Consider the following 16,612-nt stretch of genomic DNA (forward strand, 5'->3'; position numbering starts at 1 on the left):
CACATTAAGCTCGAGCAAATGGACTGTGTTAAAATGTTTCTGAGCAATCTCCAGTCCTACTACTGGAAAGCGGTGGGAGAGGACGGGGAGGATGCAGCCAACTCCATCTGGAAAAGGGACAGGCTGTTCAAAGCCCCCTCCAGGAAGGGAAGTGGACAGGGAGAAAAAAGGGGACAACGACACAACTGGACCTGAAGACAGCAAGGACAACAACAGGATCAGCAGCAGTAGAAGTGACAGCAACAAGGGCCAGGACTGTGAATGAACTGAGAAGGGAAACCCCAAATCAGGGCCAGGACTAAGGGAGTGTGTTTGGGTTAGGGAAGGGCAGAGGGTGGGTATGCAGGGGCTCAGGGGAGCGGGTGCAGTATTGTAACAGGTGCATGGGTTTCTTAAGGTGGTTTTAAAAAGAAAAGATGTGATGGAAGTCTATGATAGAGAATGTATATATATACCTAAATATATCAATAGAGAGATATATTTTAATTTTTTTTTTTAATGATGTGGGTGCTACTGCAGCCCCAGGGCACAGGTGGCAGGGGAAGCCCGTGTGCCACAAACAACTGGCAGGGGACACAGGGCACCTACTCTGCAATGCATCCTCCTGACACAAAGCTATGAGTAACTTTAGGTAATTTTAGCCTGAAACAGCAGGTGGAACCAGACACCCCCTGACATTTCATTTGTGCTGCCATAACATTTTTAAGATGCACAAATGGTGAGCAAATATTCGTCCCTGCCCTTTGTTACGCCACAGGAACGTCAGCGGGGCAACAAATGGCAGTACAAGAATCTGCCGCTTCATTGCAGTACACGTCAGTTAGCTCTGTGGATGATTTAGGAGTAGTGTTCCTGCATTTGTGGAGGGGGCTGGACCCCATGGCCCTCGAGGTCCCTTCCTGCCCTGTGAGTCTATGAAACTATATCCATGTGAGCACTGCCATTCAGGAGAGGAGGGCATCTTAGCTCCTTCTTTCCCTGTATCAAAATGCTGCTTGCTGCCATTCTCTTGCCTTTTCACCCTGGTTTAGGGTCTTCACTGACAAGGGTGCTTGCTTTAGAACTTATGTCAGAAACCTAAATACATCCTTTAGAGCAGAAGTACATCTAATGCATTTGATTCAATCAGTCACTGCTGCTAACAATTTAAACTAATGCTACAGTATTCTCTATTTGGATTATCTATGGTGAAGTCTATCACAGAATGCTTCCTTTCAGGCCTTATGGTCCATTGAAGTTGGCTTTGGCTGACCAGGAAAATTATCATACCTGGAAAGGTTCACTTTGTGGTCCCTCAGAAAGAGGCCATGGGCTCCTGCACTTCAGTTCTACCTCTGTAGCTTCATCTCGATCCCCCTGAAAAAGGACAGCGCTGGCAATAGGTTATTCTACATTGCCAGATGCAGCTGACAAGGAAACACTGTTATCTCCATGGGGTCCTACCTGCACACAGAATTCAGTACTTCTCAATAAAAGATAAAACATCAAGTCACTGCAGCTGTTCCAGTGGAGTCCTATTAGCGCATTTCTAAAAGCAGTCCTCTGCACCTGGCCGAGCCCAGCACTGGTAGCCTTGACCAGAGCTAGGTATTTGATAACAGGGGGACAGGAGATGCCACCAGTGCTGCAGGGGAGGCGGCAGCCCCCCTCCCTCCTGCAGGCAGACCAGGCCACAGGAGCAGCTGCCAGGGACTTGCTGGAGTCTCTCAGGCAGGCGACATTCCCGTCCCCTGCGCCCCCCTGTTCTCAGCACCTTCCCTCCCCTCTCACCCACTGCAGCAGGGGTTGCCTCTGGATGCAAGAAGGGGGGACCTGCCTGCCGCTGCTGCTGCTGTTGTCCTCAGCTGACCCTGAGCCAGGGGATCCCAGCACTGCTTCTGCCAGGGGTTTTGGGGAATGGCAGCATCAGGCTAGGCCAGGGACAGTGGCAGTGATGGCAGGCGGGTCCTGCCTTCCAGGGCCTGCTCCCAGATTGCAGGGGACACATGGGAAGACTGCCAGGGAGCAGAAGCGCCTGGAAACCCACTGCTGCTGCCATCCCCAGCTAACCCAGTGGTGGGGGAGCCCCAGGACTGCTTCTGATCTGGTGCAACCAAGGGCTGAAGGAGCGGCTGAATGGGGTGCCGGGGTGGCAGTAGCGGTAGGGTCAAGTTCTTGCTCTCTCCTTCTCCAGTGTGTTCCCCCACTGGCACAGGGGATCCAGCTGCATGGAGACCTGGGCAGGGCTGGGGACAGCGACAACAGTAGACAACTGCCCCGCTTCCAGACACTCCTGCTTCCTGCCTGTCCCCAGGTGTGCCCCACAGTCCAGAGCCAGGAGGTCCAAAAATAGCAGGGACAAGGACTGTGGCGAGGCTGGGATCAGGCAAGAGCAAACTGAAGCAAGGCAGCAGCAGGGCTGCAGTCAGGCTGGAGCAAGACTAGAGCCCAAGGAGTACACACAGATGCATCTTTACCCTGTCTTCAGGTATAATTAATGACAACAAAAGCTCAGGTGAACATTGAAACTCCAGACCTCCTCAGGGCTTCAACCAGTCCCTGGGTGTGAGAGACGAGTAAGACACGCGATGTGGGGACAGGTCACCCCAGGTCTGCTGCTGTTCTACCTCCCCCTCCGGAGCAGATCATGCCAGACTTCATAGTTTAATAGTTGGTGGGGTCAGAAGGGACCTGAGCAGATCATCAAGTCCGACCCCCTGCCATGGCAGGAAAGAGTGCTGGGGTCAAACGACCTCAGCAAGGTGTTCATCCAGCCTCCTCTTAAAGACCCCCAGGGTAGGAGCCAGCACCACTTCCCTTGGAAGATGGGTTCCAGGTCCTAGCCACCCTGACAGTGAAGTAGCGCCTTCGGATGTCTAGCCTGAAACTACCCTCTGCCAGCTTGTGACCATTATTTCTAATTACTCCTCGTAGTGCTCGGGGGAACAGGGACTCCCCCAATGCTGCAAAAGGAGGTACACAGTCCCACTAGGGGGAACGCCTTACTGGATCTGGTATTGGCAATGGGGGATGACATGGTAGGGGACCTACAGATCGGTAGCCATCTGGGGGACAGTGATCACCAAATAATAGAATTCTTCATAAGACGTCGAGTGGGTAAGGTAACTAGTAGGGTGAAAGTGCTAGACTTTAGGAAAGCTGCTTTCAATGAACTCAGGTGATTAGTCAAGGACGCACTGCAGAGTAGGAGTTTTGAAGGGATGGGAGCCCAAGAAGGGTGGCTGTGCCTTAAGGAAATGATCCTTTGGGCACAAAGCAAGACGATCCCCGTGCGAGGAAAAAGAGGGAAAGGGGCCAAGAGGTTTCCTTGGCTGACCAGAGAAATGCAGAGCAGCCTAAGGGCCAAAAGGGGAGCACATAAAAAGTGGAAACAGGGAGAGATCACCAAAGACAAATATACCTCCTCTGCTCGTGCTTGTAGGGAGGCAGTTAGGCGGGCCAAAGCTACCATGGAGCTGAGGATGGCATCCCAAGTAAAGGACAAGAAATTGTTTTTTAGATATATAGGGAGTAAAAGGAAGGCCCAGGGAGGAATAGGACCGCTGCTAAATGGGCAGAAACAATTGGTGACGGACAGGGGGGACAAGGCTGAACTCCTCAACGAGTTCTTTGCCCCAGTGTTCCTAAGAGAAGGGCAAGACAAGTCTCTCAATGTGATTGTAGAGAGGCAGCAGCAGGGCGCCAGACTACCAAGCGTAGACCCTGAGATGGTGCAGAGTCACTTGGAAGAACTGGATGCCTTTAAGTCGGCAGGCCCAGGTGAGCTCCATCCGAGGGTGCTGAAGGCACTGGCCGACATCATTGCAGAGCCACTGGCGGGAATATTTGAACGCTTGTGGCGCACGGGCCAAGTCCCGGAGGACTGGAAAAGGGCCAACGTGGTCCCCATTTTCAAAAAGGGGAGGAAGGAGGACCCGGGCAACTATAGGCCAGTCAGTCTCACTTCCATCCTTGGCAAAATCTTTGAAAAAATTATCAAGGCTCACATCTGCAAGAGCCCGGCAGGACAAATTATGCTGAAGGGAAACCAGCACGGGTTCATGGCAGGCAGATCGTGCCTGACCAATCTAGTCTCTTTCTATGACCAGGTTACGAAACGCCTGGACATAGGAGGAGGGGTGGATGTCGTATACTTAGACTTCAGGAAGGCCTTCGATACAGTATCCCACCCCATACTGGTGAACAAGTTAAGAGGCTGTGACGTGGATGACTGCACAGTCCGGTGGGTGGCGAATTGGCTGGAGGGTCGCACCCAGAGAGTCGTGGTGGGTGGGTCGGTATCGACCTGGAAGGGTGCAGGCAGTGGGGTCCCGCAGGGCTCGGTCCTTGGACCGATACTCTTTAATGTCTTCATTAGCGACTTGGACGAGGGAGTGAAGTGTACTCCGTCCAAGTTTGCAGATGACACAAAGCTATGGGGAGAAGTGGACACGCCGGAGGGCAGGGAACAGCTGCAGGCAGACCTGGACAGGTTGGACAAGTGGGCAGAAAACAACAGAATGCAGTTCAACAAGGAGAAATGCAAAGTGCTGCACCTAGGGAGGAAAAATGTCCAGCACACCTACAGCCTAGGGAATGACCTGCTGGGTGGCACAGAGGTGGAAAGGGATCTCGGAGTCCTAGTGGACTCCAAGATGAACGTGAGCCGGCAGTGTGACGAAGCCATCAGAAAAGCCAATGGCACTTTATCGTGCATCAGCAGATGCATGACGAATAGGTCCAAGGAGGTGATACTTCCCCTCTATCGGGCACTGGTCAGACCGCAGTTGGAGTACTGCGTGCAATTCTGGGCGCCGCAATTCAAGAGGGATGCGGATAACCTGGAGAGGGTCCAGAGAAGGGCCACTCGTATGGTTAAGGGCTTGCAGACCAAGCCCTACGAGGAGAGACTAGAGAACCTGGACCTCTTCAGCCTCCACAAGAGAAGGTTGAGAGGCGACCTTGTGGCTGCCTATAAGTTCATCACGGGGGCACAGAAGGGAATTGGTGAGGTTTTATTCACCAAGGCACCCCCAGGGGTTACAAGAAATAATGGCCACAAGCTAGCAGAGAGCAGATTTAGACTGGACATTAGGAAGAACTTCTTCACAGTTCGAGTGGCCAAGGTCTGGAACGGGCTCCCAAGGGAGGTGGTGCTCTCCCCTACCCTGGGGGTCTTCAAGAGGAGGTTAGATAGGCATCTAGCTGGGGTCATCTAGACCCAGCACTCTTTCCTGCCTATGCAGGGGGTCGGACTTGATGATCTATTGAGGTCCCTTCCAACCCTAACATCTATGAATCTGTGAATCTATGAATGCCTGCTGGTCCCCCCTGACTAGTTTGTAAATGGCCGCTAGATCCCCCTCAGCTTTCTCTTGTGGAGGCTGAACAGGTTCAGGTCCCCTAGCCTCTCCTTGTAGGGCCTGCCCTGCTGTCCCCGGATCATGCGGGTGGCCCTCCTCTGGACCCTCTCAATGTTGTCCACATCCCTCCTGAAGTGCAGCGCCCAGAACTGGATGCAGTACTCCAACTGCGGCCTGACCAGTGTCGCATAGAGGGGGAGGATCACCTCCTTGGACCTGCTCAAGATGCATCTGTGGATTCACGACAAGGTGTGGTTGGCCTTCCTGACCGCGTCCCTACACTGTCAGCCCATGTTCATTTTGGCATCAATAATGACTCCAAGATCCTTCTCTGCCTCTGCACTGATGAGAAGGGAGTTCCCAGCCTGTAGATATGCTGCTGGTTCTTCCTCCCCAGGTGCAGCACCTTGCACTTATCAGTGTTGAACCCCATCCTGTCCTCATCTGCCCACCCCTGTAACCTGTCCAGATCCAATTGCAGCCTATTCCTCCCTTCTAGCATGCCCACATCCCCCCACATCTTAGGGTCGTCTGCAAATTTGAACTGGGTGCTTTTTACCCCCTTGTCCAAGTCACTGATGAAGATGTTGAACAGTGCGGCCCCAAGAACTGAGCCCTCGGGGACCCCACTGCCCACATCCCTCTAGGCTGAAAAAGACCCGTCCACCACCACTCTCTGGGTGCGGCCCTCCCGCCAGTTAGTGACCCATCTGACTGTGTAGGTGTCGATGCCACTGTCTCCTAGTTTTTTAATGAGAATGGGGTAAGAGACAGTGTCGAAGGCCTTCCTAAAGTCCAGAAAGACTACATCCACTGTTACCCCTGCGTCTAAGGATTTTGTGACCTTGTCATAGAAGGGGTTGGTCTAACAGGACCTGCCGCTAATAAACCCATGATGGTTGCCCCTAAGCATAATATCCCCTGCTGCCCCTCGCGGACATGCGCCAGGATAATTCTCTCAAAAAGCTTACCCAGGACCGAGGTAAGACTAACTAGCCTATAGTTTTCTGGGTCCTCCTTCCTCCCTTTTTTGAAAATGGGAACCACATTGGCCCTTTTCCAGTCCTCTGGCACCACGCCAGGGCACCACGAGTGCTCGTAAAGCTGTGCCAGGAGTCCTGCAATGACCTCTGCTAATTCCATCAGCACCCTGGGGTGGAGATCGTCAGGACCAGCTGACTTGGACTGAGACAGGATGCTGGGCCAAGGGCAGACTATAGGACTTTCATCACTGACTCTTGCTCACCTTCCCACCTCCTTCCATGAAACTCCTTTCACCTCTCTCTAGGTCCCTTCTTTCTCTATTCCCTTGCCACCAGCTCTTTTCTTTCTCCCAAACCACCACACGTCTCAGAATGAAGAAGGGCCCAGTAGCTTTGACGTGTTGAGGGGGACCTGCGCTGGCCTTGTTCTCCTCTAGAAACAGTGCGACCATCTATTCCTTCACTTTGGCAGGATGGAACAGGATCCTTTGGCTCTGAGAGCATCTCATGCCCAGCCCAGCAAACACAGCAAGGCTCAGATGTGACTCATTACCCCAGTTTGTACAGCTTTTCTGCACTGTCCCCAGGCCGTGAGATTGCCAAGCCAGGCCAGCGGGGTGGGCTGGCTGGTGCAGAGAGCTGGGTGCTGCTGAAAAGGACTCCCCCAACAGCACTCCTTTTCCTTCCTACAGGTGGACAGAGGAGCCATGGACCAAGGGAATCGAAGCTCTGTCACCAAGTTCATGCTGCTGAGGCTTTCCAGCAAGTGCAGCCTCCAGGTGCTACTCTCCTTGGTGTTTCTAGCCATTTACCTGGTGACACTGGCAGGAAACCTGCTGAGCCGATAGTCTGGGCCGATCCCCAGCTCTGCACTCCCATGTACTTTTTCCTCAGCAACCTGTCCTTTGCACACCTGTGCTACACGAACACCATTGTCCCACAGATGCTCATCCACCTTGTGGCCCAGAGGAGGGCCATCTCTTTCCTGGGGTGTGCAGCCCAGATCTTTGTATACCTTTGGATAGGAGGCACACAGTGTGTGCTGCTGGCTGTCATGGTGTACGATTGATACCTGGCAGTCTGCCTCCCACTCCACTACGTGGCCATTATGACCAGGAGGGTATGTATGCATCTGGCAGTTGGGTCCGAGGGCACTGGCCTCCTCGTCTCAGTATTGGACACTGCATCCACCTTGCACTTACCCTTCTACGGGCCGAATGTCATTAACCACTTCTTCTGCGAGATCCCTGCTGTGCTCCACCTGTCCTCAGAGGACACGCACCGTGCTGGCCTGGTGATCTTTGCTGCTGGTCTGTTTATCCTCCTGGGCCCCCTCTCCTTGATCCTGGTCTCTTATGTGCTTATCCTTTGTGCCATGCTGAGGATGCGCTCCACTGAGCACCGGCACAAGGCCTTCTCCACCTGCAGCGCTCGCCTGGCTGTGGTCATCATCTTCTATGGGACAATCATCTCCATACACATGAGGCCCATGGCCATGGGCTCTGCAGGATCTGGGAAACTGGTCTCTATCTGCTATGCTGTCATCAACCCTATGCTGAAACCCATCATCTACAGTCTGAGGAACAAAGATGTCAAGGCAGCTCTGAGGAGAGCAGTCGGCCAGAAAGCAGCCGCACGAGCTGTGTGAACCTTCCTGGACCCTCCACACAGCAGTGGCAGGGCACGTGTTTCCAGGGGAAGGAGCACGGGGGAGAAGCACGGAGCATTCTCCGTACTAAGTCACGGGTAGACTCCTGAAGCTGGCAGGGCTCTGTGCGGGGCACATGTGGGGAATCTGCCTCCACAACTCACCGGATGTTCCTGCCTGATGTCCGGCTGTCGGTGCCTCTCTGTAAGGGTGCACAGTCCATTGCAGATGTGCACGTGCATTCTTTGTCCCCTCAATTAATGGTCCATTGTCTGGCAATGAAGATGTGTGGTCAGGGTATGAGGTCACTTCTTGGGTCACCAGGAAGTCTAGTGAATGAGAAGGCTGGAGGGTTATAAAAGGAAAAGGGCTTTTTGGTTTAGTCCTGGGCCATTTTCTCCCATTCAAGCCAATGAGCACTCAGGGAGTCCAGCCTGCCTGAGGACCCAACACAGAAAATTAGAATAATAGAAAATTAGGGTTGGAAGGGCCCTCTGGAGGTCACATCTAGTCTAAGACCCTGCTCATGGCAGGATCAGTCCGGTCTAAGCATCCTAGACAAGTGTCTGTCCACCCTACTCTTAAACCTGCATAAACAGCCTTGCTCTGCTACCAGGCACTGTGCGCAGAAACACCAAAACCATCCTGACCGGCCCCAGGGAAAGCAGGGGGATGAGGCCACTGCCAAAGTCCTGCCACTGCAAGGACAGGAAGGGAGTTTGTTAAAAGGCACTTGAGGGACCCAAGGAAGAAGACCATGCCCCCGCCACAGAGGAAGGCAAACACCCCACAGTCCTTGCTGATCTGACCATGGGTAGCATACCTTCTAGATCCCAAAATTGGCAACTGGGTTGACCTGAGTGGAGGGGCACGACCCTCTAGCCAGGAACCTGCAGAGCCCCGATCTCGGTCACTGCTGGTTGTGTAGCACCTGGCATAAGAGGGCCCCGATCCCAGTCACTGCATCCTGTGCAGCACCTGGAAGAGTGGGGCCCACCTCTTGGAAGTGCTCTGTGCAGCACACACTGTTTCTGAGCCCCATCACTGAGTGTGTGTGCACAGCACCTGGCAGGATGGGTCCTTGATCTTGGTCACCACATGTCTGTGCAGCCCCTGGTGTTGTGGGGCCCTGACAGGGGCAGATCGAGGGAAGGGGGGCAGTGGTGTGGTCTCGTCCCCTTCCTCTCTGTAGCACAGTGAGCTCTGCCCTCCCTAGGCTGGCAAAGGACACCCAAGGGGGCCAGGCAGGGAGCAGAACTCCCTGTGACTAAGAACTACTTCTAGATTATGAATGACCGTCTTGAACAATGTCAGGCCTAGATCCAATCCTTTCAGAATCCCATAAGAAATGCTCCCATTCAGTGAGGATCCCCCGCTCAGTGACTGCAGTCTGGAGGTGTTTGTTCAGTCTTGTCTCACTCTTTTTTATATACCCTCTATTGACATGGAAAATGTAGGCTGCAGATCTCCCCATCTGACCCACTTTTCCAGATGTTTTTCAGAATAGAGCAGTCACTAGAAATGAGTGGCTGTAGGTCTTTCTTCTAGCACATGTGGATAAAGGTGTTGTTCAGCCAACCTAGACCTTGATGAAATGCTCTAGTAACCTGTGCCCTGACCCTGCTGACCCCCAGGTTGTTCCTAGTGACCTGTCGCAGGCCCAGTTGCCTGCATCCTGGCTGAACCCTCATGGGTCCCATCAGTATACTGATGACACCCATCTCTGTTTCTCTTTTGCATCCAGCCCAGGCTTGGCAGTCTTGGTCCTTACCCAGTGGCTACAGCTGGGACTGGATTTAGGTGAACCAACTGAAGCTGAATCCCATAGGTGGCAGAAGACCAGGGCTAATGGGGCCTAGCCCCCACAAACTGGGCCAGTGAGAGCGGCTGCAGTGCCACCACCACTGCAGCACCAGGCTCCCCACTGTGAGCTCCTCCACTGCCGCACACACAGCAACAGCATGCGCCAGCCCCAGAACAGCCCTGCAGGGGGGAGGGATGCCATCAGGTGGGCATGCTCCATACTGCCCAGCCCCACTTTCCCCCAAAATAATATTTTCTAGTGCCACTTATGCTGAATCCAGACCATATAGATGATGGTGGTGGGCAGACCACTTGACTTTGGACTTCAGCTTCCCCTGGACACTCAGGTCTGCAGCCTTGGGTGCTCCTGGATGGTTTGCTACACCTGGATTCTTGGGTTACAGTGGTGGTTAGGAGTCCCTTTCACCATCTCCATCTGGTGCGAAGGCTGTAACCCTTTCTTTCATATTCATCCATCTGGAAGCTGTAAGTGGTCCAGAGCATAGCAGCCCATCTTCTGACAGGGGTGCATTGTCTTCGGTACATTACTCCAGTGCTTCAGAGGCTGCACTGGCTTCCAATAGCTTTTTAGATACAATTCAAGGCTCTGGTCTTGATCTAAAATGCCCTAAATGACCTTGGACCTATGTACCATGGGGACCCCCTCCTCTTTTATACTCTATCACTGTCTCTATGGCCAGCTAAGAACAACTTTCTTGTATGAGAGTGCCAAGTTCACACACGTAGGAGGTCATGCTTGGTAGCTGCTCCTCAGTTTTGGAGCTCCTTCCCCTTAAGGCCTGCAACAGCCTGAGCCTGGCTGCCTTTACGAGGCAATGTAAGACCTTTTTATTTGGGCAGGCTTTAAACAGGTGGGCTAAGCTTTGGGCCTTGGAGAACTGTTTTATTAAAAGTGTGTGCCCAGCCACTTTTCACTAAAGTTGTTTATTGTACTTGCATATTTGCTTTATACATACACACACACACACACACACACACTTTTTTCCTCAAATAACTCTTTACCCTGAATTTCTTTGACAACTGTGAGCCTTCTCAAGGCTTAAAGCTAAAAGATGCTTTGGGTTGTAGCACACAATTAAATCTGTCATGCTGTTGATCCACTCAAACTTGTTTAATTCATTCTCACAATTTCTCCTCTTCCTTCCTTTCTGCTGTGCTCTTTCTACATTTTCATCTGATCTTTAGTCAAATTCTGCGTTAAATTTGCATAAAATTCATGTAAAAAACCTTGAACTCATAGATTCATAGATGTTAGGTTCGGAAGGGACCTCAATATATCACCGAGTCCGACCCCCTGCATAGGCAGGAAAGAGTGCTGGGTTCAGATGACCCCAGCCAGATGCCTATCTAACCTCCCCTTGAAGACCCCCAGGGGAGGGGAGAGCACCACCTCCCTTGGGAGCCCGTTCCAGACCTTGGCCACTCGAACTGTGAAGAAGTTCTTCCTAATGTCCAATCTAAATCTGCTCTCTGCTAGCTTGTGGCCATTGTTTCTTGTAACCCCCGGGGGCGCCTTGGTGAATAAATCCTCACCAATTCCCTTCTGTGCCCCCGTGATGAACTTATAGGCAGCCACAAGGTCGCCTCTCAACCTTCTCTTGCGGAGGCTGAAAAGGTCCAGGTTCTCTAGTCTCTTCTCATAGGGTTTGGCCTGCAAGCCCTTAACCATACGAGCAGCCCTTCTCTGGACTCTCTCCAGGTTATCCGCATCCCTCTTCAATAAAGTGGAACATACCAGTTCTGTCTGTAACCCAGGTGGTACCCAATGATGTATTCCCCTCTCCAAATGAAGGAAATGTTAGCAGGGCAGGTGCGCTGAAGGGGGAAACTGCCTGTGGCACAGATTCCCTCCTTCCCCTATAGAGCAAGGCCAGGACACGTGTTAAGGCTTAACTACATACAAATTGAATAAGAATAAAAGTTATAGGGTTAACATATTAACTAGCAGTAAATGTCATATTATTATTAGCAGTAAATGTCACGCATCTATGCTTGTGCCCCTATTAAGCTGGAGTAAACTACTTAGCTTCACAGCAGGATGGTACTTGTAAATGCAAGTGCTATCCTGCTGCAGAGTTTTTTACTCCACAGCAACACACATGTAGGCTCTGACAGGGCTGGCTGGGCATGAGGGTGCTTCAGTGTGGGGCCTGTCTGCCAGCTAGCCCTTCACTGGAGCACTCTTGTGCCCCAGCCAGCTCCTCCACAGCATATTGAGCCAGGTCAGAGCAGCCCTGGGCTGGCAGGCTGAGCCCTGGGACCCCCTGCCAGCTGGGGATGCTTTGAGCTGGTTCAACATGCTGTGGTCCTGGGCACACATGCAAATGGCACGCCCAAGAGCAATAAACTCGTGAACAATAAGGTTTGAAATGTATTGCTTCGCATTAATTGCACGTGTAGATGTGCCCACCATGTAGTAACCTAAGCAGTTACTTCTAGCTTAGAAAGAAAAATGCAGTAACTTCAGCTTAAATTATTGGTTATAGCTTAAAGTACAGAAAAGAAAAGAAATTGTGATTAAACATGTTTAGAAGGTGTGCACACAAAGTTTGTTCTAAGTAGGTGGTATTACTCTGTCAGGTGAAGATCCAGTATTGATCTGTTTTGCATGAAATCTCACAGTGGACTGAAACCCAGCAGTGCCTGCCAGCATTTCTAGGTGATATGAGGGCACGTGCTGTATCATATAATGTTTTTTCTACAGCCACTTCTTTATTTCTTGCCTTTTTTCTAGACTTTTGCAATTTTTTAAGATTGTGCAAATCTACATTTAAAGCTTTAAAATGGTACATAATGGCTGTGCAAATACCCTAAAATGTTCTCAGACCATCTATGCCTTGGCATATCAGTATATAGATTGTTTTATTATTTTATCTATTTTTATGACTATTGTAGGCCACCTTGAGCTTTTTCAGAGAGGCTGGCACAGAAATCAAATCAATAAATAAATAACAAATGAATGCATGAATGAAATCTCCAAAGCATTCCCTGAGGGGATAATTACAGGTAAGTCTGGTCTCCCTGATGCCTCTATCCTGGAATATATCTTTACAGGGAGCTGCAGACTGACAGTTTCTCTCCTCGTGCTGTCCGGGGCGGGCCTCCAATCTGACTTCTCGCAGGTGAGGTTGAGTTTGTGAGAGGAGCTGGGATGGGAGAAGTGGAGGGTAGGTGTGAGCAGGGGGGTTGGATGAAGCAGCGAGAGTTTGGACTGAGGCTACCCCTGCCATTGCACACTTGGCTCTCTTGTCACTGTCCTGTGGTGCCCTGTAAGGAGTATTTTTGAACTCTGAATCCAAAGTGTTCTCTGGGGCATGAAGGGTGTTGTGTGGTCAGCAGGGGCCGAGGGGGATGATCTTGTGGACCATCTGGAAGAACTGTGTATTCTAGGCCAGCGCTTCGACCCGATGTGCTGCTTCAGCCCCCGAAGGGTCCGAAGCTTCTCCGGATGCGAAGCTCTGTCTGAAGCCTCACACAGCCCTAGCTGCTACTGCCTCCAGTGTGTGTCTGCTAATGACCCCCCTACTTATACCCACAGAGTGACTCCAGGCTTGGTTCTTAGTAAAAAAAACAGCTCAGCCAAATTCACTGTCAACCAACAAGCCTAGTCACTAGCATCCATGACTATTCATGGTACACGATGCTATCTTGGTCACTAGCAGACAAGGTATGAGCACAATATGCTACTGTAACCCCCAAGCCCTATACAAAATCATTAAGGATTTCCAGGCCCTCTGTTATGCACCAGTCAAAAGAGCATCCTGTTTACAGCAAACACATCCTAGCTCTCACCAGAGAATGCAGCCTTCACACCAAGTAGGAAGACCCGTTTGCCAGGTCATGGATCCTGGTTTTAATATCTTGTCTGGTCTTATCAATCTCTATCTGTTAGACTTGTAAGGTGCCTATAAGGACTAAGAGTCTGATTTGCTGTTAAAGCTGGAGCGGTTATGCTACATCTGTACTGTTTGCTGCTGGCTCACACATAACAATTAGAATATACCCTACTGCTGCCCTTTTGCACCATTCCCCTTTTGAAACTGCTCCAAATATCAGAGCACTCATGGAAATCTAGTTTTCATCTTTGAAAGCTCATGGCGATTAGCAGAGGTCCCAGATGATTGGAAAAGGGCAAACATAGTGCCCCTATTTAAAGAAGGGACAAAGGAGGACCCAGGGAACTACAGACCAGGCAGCCTCACCTCAGTCCCTGGAAAAATCATGTAGCAGATCCTCAAGGATCCATTTCTAAGCACTTGGAGAAGAAAGAGGTGATTAGGATTAGGTAGCAGGGATTCACCAGGAGCAAGCCATGCCTGACCAACCTGATTGCCTTCTATGATGAGGTGACTGGCTCCATGGATGTGGGGAGACTGGTGGATGTTGTTGGTGTACCTTGATTTTAGCAAGGCTTTTGATACAGTCTCCCACAACATAGTTGCAGGCAAGCTAAGGAAGTACGGGCTGGATGAATGGACTGAAAGGTGGATAGCAAACTGGCTGGAGCATCAGGCTCAGAGGTTAGTAATCAATGGGTTGATGTCTAGTTAGCAGCTAGTATCAAGTGAAGTGCCCCAGAGGTTGGTCCTGGGGCCAGTTTTGTTCAACGTCTTCATCAACGACCTGGAAGATGGCACAGAGTGCACCCTCACAAAGTTTGCAGACAACACCAACCTGGAGGGAATAGTAGATATGCTGGAAGGTAGGGCTAGGATTCAGAGTGACCTAAACAAATTGGAGGATTGGGCCAAAAGGAATCTCATGAGGTTCAACATGGACAAGTGCAAAGTCCTGCACTTAGGACAGAACAAGCCCATGCACCGGTGCAGGCTGGGGGCTGACAGGCTGGGAAGCAGCTCTGCAGGAAAGGACCTGGGGGGACAGGGGACAATAAGCTGAATATGAGCCAGCAGTGTGCCCTTCTTGCCAAGAAGGCTAACGGCATCCTGGGCTGCATTGGTAGGTGTGTTGCCAGTAGGTCCAAGGAAGTGATTCTTCCCCTCTATTCAGCACTGGTGAGGCCACATCTCGTAGATTCATAGATTCATAGATGTAGGGTCAGAAGGGACCTTGTAGATCTTCTAGTTCAACCCCTGCCCTGGGCAGGAGAGAAAACTGGGCTCAAATGACCCCAGCTAGGTAACTGTCAAGCCTCCTCTTAAAGACCCCCAAGGTAGAAGCCAGCACCACTTCCCTTAGAAGTTGGTTCAAGGTCCTAGCCACCCTGACTGTGAAGTACTGCCTTCGGATGTCTAGTCTGAACCTACTTGTGGCGGTCGAGTGGTAGGCCGGGCTGTGGCCAGTAGCCCCGAAATGTCAGACGGGTACTTTTGACCGATGGAGCGGAATTAGGCACTGAAGCGTATCGGTTAAACAAAGAGATTATTTACTTACGCCGTCAGTGTACACAGCGCAGGAAGAAGAAACTGGCTTAGGTTACAGTTGCAAACGTGAGCTCTTTGAGTAAGACATGAACGGCTTATCGGGCCTGCAGGGCACGGGGGTATGTCAGGACGGTCAGCGATGGGGAGTCGTTGGTGGGTGATCAGTCCGCCAAGTTCACTCAGATGTGCACAGAGTTCTCCGACTTGGGTGGAAACTGGTCTAACTTTTATATGGCTAGCGAGCCAATTACTAGTCACTAAGTATGAATAATTTATAACCGGCCAATGGTGGTGCACGTGTTTGCATAAAGTTGGCGGGAACTTTTCACTGCACCGGGGTTTTCTACCGTAGCAGAAAATTCCACTGTGGCGAGAAATTCCCCTGCATTATAGGCGTCAAATCAATGAAACCTTCCACTGTGACATAGGCACTCACCTACTGGGTTCTGACACTACTCTCCAACAACTTATGGCCATTATTCCTTGTTACTCTGGGAGGTGCTCGGGGGAACAAGGTCTGTCCCATTCCCCGCTGGTCCCCCCTAGTAAGTTTATAGATGGCCACCAGGTCCCCTCTCAGCCTTCTCTTGTAAAGGCTGAACAGGTTAAGGTCCTGTAGCCTCTCCTCATAGGGTCTGCCCTGCTGTCCCCAGATCATGCAAGTGGCCCTCCTCTGGACCCTCTCAATGCTGGCCACATCCCGTCTGGTGTCCTGTGTTCAGTTTTGCCCCCCCCCCTTCGAAAGGATGTGGACAAATTGAGGAGAGTACAGCAGAGGGCAACAAAAATGGTTTGGGGGCTGGAGCACATGATTTATGAGGAGAGGCTAAGGGTGTGGCAGGCCAGTAGGGGGCACTCCTGCATTGAGCCGCCCACCTCCCTGCGCCCGACCACCTTCCAGGCTCCGAGTGCCTCCCTGGGGTGCTTCCCACCCGGCCGACCCCTTCCCTGGAGCACACCCGCTAGCCTGGGGTTCCCGCTGCCACCATCCAAGGCTCTGGACTCACTTCTGGCTCTGCGCACCTTGGAGAATGCAGGCCTGATCGTCCAATGGGTGCTAGACCCAATACAGGCACTTGGGGCACTTTCCCAAGTCAGGGGCTTATTAGGGAAGCCTCCCTTAGTCCACAGACCTAAGGGGCCTCCTCAGCATAATTTAGACCCACCCCTCAATAAGTCTCCCACACCGGTCACAAGGAGAACTTTATTGATCACAGGGGGTAGGGCGGAAACAGGGTAAAAGGTAGAGCAGTATCATAGGAATATCAGAGGAATATCAGAGGAATCCCATAGAGCAAACCAGTGTGGCTGAGGTAGCCTTTTGATCTCGCATCTGAGTCATTGTAAGCTAAATATCTAGTTTGATCTCGAGTAGCTTACTCACTCGCATCATCCAGAGGTGGTTGGAGTTTCCCTCTGGAGGCAGGGCAC

At 51.5% G+C, this 16,612-nt stretch overlaps 1 pseudogene; it reads left to right on the forward strand.

Annotated features, from left to right (window-relative positions):
- The first annotated feature begins 7,032 nt into the window (after nt 1–7,032).
- On the forward strand, nt 7,033–7,973 carry LOC102561013 (olfactory receptor 2D3-like; annotated as a pseudogene).
- The last annotated feature ends 8,639 nt before the right edge of the window (nt 7,974–16,612 follow it).

Source organism: Alligator mississippiensis, chromosome 15, assembly GCF_030867095.1.
Source record: "Alligator mississippiensis isolate rAllMis1 chromosome 15, rAllMis1, whole genome shotgun sequence".
NCBI lineage: Eukaryota > Metazoa > Chordata > Crocodylia > Alligatoridae > Alligator > Alligator mississippiensis.